The sequence below is a fragment of the Daucus carota genome, chromosome 4 (genome assembly GCF_001625215.2).
Source record: "Daucus carota subsp. sativus chromosome 4, DH1 v3.0, whole genome shotgun sequence".
NCBI classification, from domain to species: Eukaryota; Viridiplantae; Streptophyta; class Magnoliopsida; order Apiales; family Apiaceae; genus Daucus; species Daucus carota.
This window is the reverse complement of record NC_030384.2, coordinates 11,451,026-11,458,318: the sequence shown is the minus strand read 5'-3', so window position 1 is coordinate 11,458,318 and position 7,293 is coordinate 11,451,026. Positions and strand designations below refer to the sequence as shown.

The 7,293-nt window shown below is 34.6% G+C and overlaps 1 long non-coding RNA gene across 1 annotated transcript; it reads left to right on the top strand.

Annotated features, from left to right (window-relative positions):
• Window positions 1–294: 294 nt before the first annotated feature.
• LOC108218131 (uncharacterized) lies at window positions 295–3,341 on the top strand. The gene is made up of 4 exons (XR_010291002.1): window positions 295–1,048; window positions 1,206–1,489; window positions 2,505–2,614; window positions 2,999–3,341. It is a non-coding gene; the product is annotated as an uncharacterized LOC108218131 (long non-coding RNA).
• The last annotated feature ends 3,952 nt before the right edge of the window (window positions 3,342–7,293 follow it).

Sequence of the window (7,293 nt, the reverse complement as noted above, 5' to 3'; positions counted from 1 at the left end):
TTCGTCACCACTGGAAGAAGCAGTCTGACCCATCTCAGGTACAACAAATTCCTGAATGGCCTTAGAAGAACCAACAACATCCTTCTTCTTTTCTTCCGGTGTAGGTGATTCAACAACTAGAGCTCTTGAATGGTTCAGTGTTTTACCCCAGCCATATCTCTGCTTACTTTGAACTTGCTCGAGTTCATAAGTTTTCAAAACTCCGTAGAGTTTCTCCAGAGAAATCTCACTCGGATCTCTACTTTCCCTGATGGCAGTGATTCTGTGTTCCAGATGTTCAGGAAGTGCACTACGCCATATATGGCCTACCGCAATGGTATGAACGCGAGTGTTGCAAAATTATGTTGCATTAGAGGCACTAATCCATATCTACCGCAACGATAACCATTTATGTTCATTTCATGTTGCAATAGGCGAATATATGTGTTGCATTGAATATTAGTAAAATAATTATTTATAATATGATAATAAAATTTAGATAAAATAAATCTAAAATAATTTTTAATGATTAATTGATAGATTATAATCTATTTAACATGAAAACACTAAATTCTAAAAAAATTTAATTCTAATAAAATTAGTAAATTCGAAACTAATTAATCATGTAATAATATTAAAATTGAATTTCTTTTCAGATATTAAATTTATTAAATAATTATAATTTTTAATAGTTAAAACTGGAAATGCAAATAAATTATTAAAAACTAATAATAACTATCAAATGATTGGTTTAATATTTAACAAAAAATGTTAAATAATTGACAAAATTATTTTAGGCGGGCTCAAAATATTTGCACCAAGGTAGGCGGGCTTGAAATTTTTTGTCCAAATAGAAGCGGAAAATATATTTGGAACATAAGTCCGTATTCACAGTGTCTCACACAGTCTTACACGCATCTTCTTTTACACCATCTCTTTCTTACTCCTCTCTCTGCTGGTCTCTCAGCTAGGTCTGAAATAGGGTTGATCTCATGGGATTTTGGTGGAATTGGAGCAAAAATCTCTCAAGTCGCCAAGATTTGAATCAAATTTGAGGCTTATTCAACTAGTTCGTGCTTGAATCAAAATTGGGGGTTTTCAATCGTTTGATTTAGGGTGTTTTTGCTTATATGATTTTTGCATCTAAATCCTTCAGTTTTCGTGTCTAATTTGTTTTATATCTTGTTTGAGGACTGATTCGAAGTTTGGATTTGGTTTTGTTTTAGGCTTTGCTTTGTGTTCCTCCTGCGTTTTTTGGATCTGCGTTTCGTAAACTTAAAGGACTCCATTTATCTTTGTTTTGTTATTATTAAAATGGATATATGTGTATGTATGTACGAATACACACATATATATGATTTTATGATTTTGTATGTATTGTTCATACCGTGCAGATCATCATCGAGGCTGCACATATTCGGGCTAAATGACAAGGACTCGCCACTTAAAAGAAGGGGGAAATGAGGCGCACGAGGTTGCTGAGAAGTGAGCTATTTGAATCTGATTTTAGGTATTCTTTTCCCTATAAGGTTTACCTTACTAACATAACTTGTTGATCTTAATTTTAATATAAATTCTAAATCAAGTAGTATGTGTTATGTGAAGAATTTAGTTCTTATATGAATGGTAGTGGCCGGAATTAGCAGATTAGGCATTAGTAGTGTATCAACTTTGGCCTGGACAACACATATACATGTATGAATAAGGACTCTGTTTTATTGAATATGATTGCTGCATAGGTTTTTTAATAGTTTAATTGATTATATTGAAAATCAGAGGCTCTGTGTTCTTTAAGGATTGAATATATGACAACTTTGTGTGTGACTTGAGTACATGAGTAGAATTAGGAATTTATGATGCTCGAACTAATTGTTAGGGTATCGTGCCATGATAGTGCTTGCTAGAACTAATTGCTATGGTGATATGATGTGATAGGAGTAGATATATGTACTGGTATATTCTTATGGATACTTGTAACAGGTATATATGAATCTGTTATGTACCTTTAAACTGTGGTATATGGTAGAATTAGTAATCAATGAAGTGTGATATTGACATTGATTAACTAATAATTGGACTAAGAATTAGAATAGAGATGTTGCTGCGTAAATTATATACTAAGTTGATAAAGAGGTGCATAAAGAATGTGTATGATTTTGTGATGTGCCATGAGTTCTTGACTATTGCATCAGGTATGTGAGTTTATTAAGCAAGGGTGCATTAACTCAAGATTCTGTTTCATGATGTTTTTACAGATATAATCTTATAGACATCATATGCTGATTGAAATGTAAGTAATTTCTTGTAGTTATGTGGGTAAATACATGCAAGCTTGGGCATATTCTTAAAGTCTGATTAATTCCGTGCATTGAGATTTCTTTTCTTTCTTTCTCTAGGTGAAGATATTGTCAGTTTTTTGTTTTCTTTCTTTGTTAAAGGTCATGTATTACTGGCTGAAGGTACATGTATGTATGGTGACTAGAGTCTACTCTTTGCTTTAATATTCTCTTTTTGTTTCCATGCAGTTCTGCCTGACTTTGCTGAAGTGTATAGCTTTATTGGTAGTGTTTTCGATCCAAATACAAAAGATCATGTGCAAAAACTTAAAGAAATGGTTCCAATTGATGTTGAAACGGTATACTTTCTTGAATCTTTTACCTATTAATTTAAATCTTCTCATATCCTTTGTAGTAATGGTTCAGGCGCCTTTTGGTAAATAATTTTATTGGTTCCTTACTTTGACTGTGTCCTAAGCTATTAGTACTATATAGTTAAATAATTTTGTGTCCTAAGCTGGTAGTTTCCATTTATATCTTGACTTTTTATTTGTACTTCAGCTGGGGCAAGAAATAATATTCTAATAACTTGCTGGTAATTAAAAAAAAAGACACACTCATATGAATCATTAAACTTGCTGGTATAATATATGTTTTAGATCCTTAGATATGAGCAAACACACTCATATGAATCATAAAACTTTAGATCCTGATCATATATGTTTGTCTGTATAACTTAACAGGCAATGTGTGCAAGAAAGAAAAAATGGAAGTCAAACCAAGTATTGGCAGGTATGTGAAACCATGGCATGTCTCAACTGAAAAGACAACCATTGAGATAACGGGAATGGACAGACCAGGTCTGATTTTCTCAAATTGCAGCTGCTCTAGTTGATATGGATTGCAATATGTCTGCTGCAGTGGCATGGACACATAACACTAGAGTAGGATAAAATAAAATAGCACTACATAGTGTCTGCTAGATAGAATAATAGTACTTTGATTTGGTTGGATTTGTTAGATAGTTTGGTTTGGTTGGATTTGTTATTAACTTTTGTTTGTATGAAATAATAGTTTAATGTTGCACCTCATATAGTGAAATTTGCAAAGTTATTTAATATTCTAGTAGCACACATATATGTTGCAATAGCTCATATATATGATGCAGTTGCATAACAAAAATGTTTCAAAAATGTGATCAGGTGTCCATATGTGGGATTGACATGTGTCTCCATATGGACACATGGAAGCCACTGGACTAATACGTGGAACCTTGTTGGCCCACAAAATGGGGCCCACAGGTGGGACCCACACGTGGACCCATAGTAGGGACCTACGCGCGGGACCTACATGTGGGTCCCGCTTTTTTTTGAAATCAGAAGCTCTAACGTAACATAAAATTTCAGTTGCAATAGGATAGTTATATGTTGCAGTAGTATGGCTATTGTAACAGAAAACTCATGTTGCAGTAGGTGACCATAATGTTGCAATAGAAGCCTAGGGCAACATCGAAAAAAGCAACTTAAATTTTATGTTGCAATAGCCCTTTTTCGGGCTATTGCAACATATTTTGGGGTTATAGCATCATTTTGTTGATGTTGTTGTAGGCCATATATGGCGTAGTGGTGTTAAGAGAAACTTCATGTTGACCTCTTTCTTGTCGTAGTATTTCCCATTCAGATTTAAATTATTTATCAAATTATTAAGTCTGATAAACACCTCTGAAATCCCTTCTCCGGGATTGGAACCAAACTGTTCATACGGAGCCATCAGTATCTCTTTCTTGTTCTCTCTTACTTCTTCTGAGCCTTCGTTGATAATCTCTAACGTATCCCAGATTTGCTTCGCTTTTGTACAATTAACAACAGCATTGTACATAACAGGATCTAGGGATTCAACTAAAATCAGTTGAAGAGTATCATCTAAGTTCATCTGTTCATTCTCTTCATCTGTATACTCAGAAGGTTCTTTTGGAAAGGTCTGATGAGGTATTAACACACCATCTTCTTCGTGTGCTAATATGACGTTCATCGGAGTAGTAACACCTTTGTTCAGAATCCCGATGTATTTTCTGTTGGCGGTGCGGAGGAACAGTAACATATGCCTCTTCCGTAGGCCAAAGTGTTCTTTGCTGAACGGTGGGATTTTAATGCTACTGATCTTTTGCGTACTCATATCTAAAGATTTAGTGTTTGGATGAGAAATGGATTTTTGAAAGAAAAATATTTTAAAACAAAATTAATTTTTTTTAACAAAAATTAATTCGAATTAAACATATTTAGATTTGATGTGAATAGTGTTTGGATGAGATTTGGATTTTTGAAATAAAAATATTTTAAATCAAAATTAATTTTTGGAATAAAATTAATTCGAATAAAAATATTTGGACGTTACAGAGTGTGTATAGGTCCAGATACGATTGTAGAAGGGGGGTTGAATACAATCGTCACAAAATAATCGCGGCGGAATAATCTGATTGGAGTTTAGCTTGTTAATCAGATTTAAATTAATTAATATAACAATTTTTAAGTCGTTATATAATTAATATGGTTCGTTTTAAAGTCCACTAGTTCGTAGACAGAAAACTGTGGATATAACAATAGCAAGTTTAGCACAACTTGAAAGCTTTACAATGCAATGAACAACTTACAAATGAAGTGGTGAAGCCATATATATAGGCAAACCCTTGAACTATTATGACAAAGCTAGGCATGACAACTCTAGGAAGTCCTATGACAATTAGACAAGTGCTATGACAAAAGGTATGATAATTAGAAGCATTGTCATGGCACAAGTGAGAAGGTATGACAATCTAAGAGAAGGTATGACAATCAGAATGACAAACCAAGGGAAGATATGACAATCAGAATGACAAACCAAGGGAAGGTATGAAAATTACAAGCATTGTCATGCTCTCTTAGAATAGGTATGACAACCGTATGACAAACGGTATGACAATCAGTGGGAAGGTATGACAATTGAAACTTGATGGCTAAGGTAGAGTGGCATGACAAACGGTATGACAAATCAAGGGATTGTCATACCTTGTGATTTCGGTATAACAATCACCATTGTCATGCCTTAATCATTCGGTATGACAAACCAAATGGTTTGTCATGCCGTCTGACATAGGCACAAGTCATGGTGCGGTATGACAATCAATTAGATTGTCATACCGTGCCCAAAAACCATATAAAAATGTATTTTCCTTATATAATCAATCAAATAATTATCCACTTAATTATATTAATTATGTAAATTCATAAATTAAATTAATTCGAGTGTGAATTAATTTAATAAATAAATTACATAACTTATATAATTATTTTGAGATGTGAATTAATTAAAAGAATAATTATATTGAGCACTTCTTCAGCAGCAGGTCTTCTGACTTCCTTTAAAAGATCTGATTCTTTGTCTTGATTGAACGACCACCTATTGTTGATGCATAATATTTAATCTGAGTAGCTGACACACAAATGTACTGTCTGGTTCATCTGTATCTAGCTGAATCAAATATTCTTTATCAATTAAACATTTGAGAAGTGGCTTGTTCGTCGAGTCTTTGTCTTCGTAGTTCTTCTTCATAAGTAGAAATAGTTTGGAATCTTCTGAATAAATAACGTATTAAAACTTTATACCTTCTGGACTTCTGGACGTGCTACAAAATATTATTTGTACACTGAGGCTTGAACATATTAATGAACTTCTTTCAGTGGTGTGCAGCAGCATCCTGAAATTCTTCAGACATATGATTTTAATAAATCACTTGACGTTCTTCGTACGGATTCCTTCAGTAGAGCTTGCTATTTTACTTTCTTTCTTATCAGAGTTGAGTTGATACTCTTAAATACAAATAGGCTAAACATATGCCTTTCAAGAAGACTTCCTTTAGAACGAACTTTACACAATATGGATTCTTAACAACCCGTGGACTGTTGAAGACAGCACAATCCAGCAGTTTGTCGCGAAGGAGTTCGTTCAGGTTGGAGCAACGCTTAACCTTGTTGCGAAGTACCCAGAGCTCAGGTACAGAGAAAGATTTAAGAAATTCAACAGATAACCTGAATGAACCATTTCTCTGTGTATATACAATCAGCTCCCACTGTTCTAGCAAGTTATTGACTCCTACAGTCAAATAATCAATTTCCAAAGCAAAGGCATGCATAAAGATATCCTCGTCAGGGTTTACCTCTCGAAGATCGTAGATCAGAGATAAGAACTTTTTGTCATTGAAAGGCTCCCTTTGAGGTCCATTGAATATCCTCCTTGCAATATCCCAGCTTGGTCCTTCCTTTCTCCTTATGTCAAGATTCTTCTGCTTGATCGCAGCATCATAGATTTTCTGCTTTTCGATCTTGATCTGTTCTTCTGTTATGAACTTGTCCTCTAGAAGTTTCTGGTAATCACGAAGCTTACGCTTCCTAGCATCATTCTCAGCTTTAAACTTCCGGACATTCTCTTCATGTTCAGGATCAACAGGTTCTTCATCCTGAAACAAATAGCTCTCGTCAAATTTACCTTCTTCTTCTGCTTGACGATAGGTAGCATCGAAGACGTCATCATCATCCATGTCTTTCGGATAACCATCATAATTGTCAGAATTGAAGACATTATCAAATTGATTTAACGGTTCTTTGCCTTTTGACCTTTCAGAATTGTCAGGAGCAGATTCAGAAGTATTGCCTTTATTACTTTGATTCGAACTATTGCCTTTGTCTCCTCTATTTCCTCTATTCCCCCCCTTAGGTAAGGGATCCTCTCGGGAGGTATCATCATCTAACTTTGAATTTCGGAGGAGTTGATCCAGTTTACTGTCGATAGCATCAAATTTTTCCATATAAAGAGCATGATTAGATCTCAACTCGACAGTCAACTCATGAATTTCTTCCTTAAGCTCATCCCTGGAAGAACTGGATGGCCTTTCATCAGCTTTCTTCTCTAGGGTCACCAATTGTGCACCCTTTAGTTTCTCATTTTCTGCTATCATCCGGGCTAATTCAGCTTTCAGCTTAGCCATTTGTTCCTCGAACAGAGC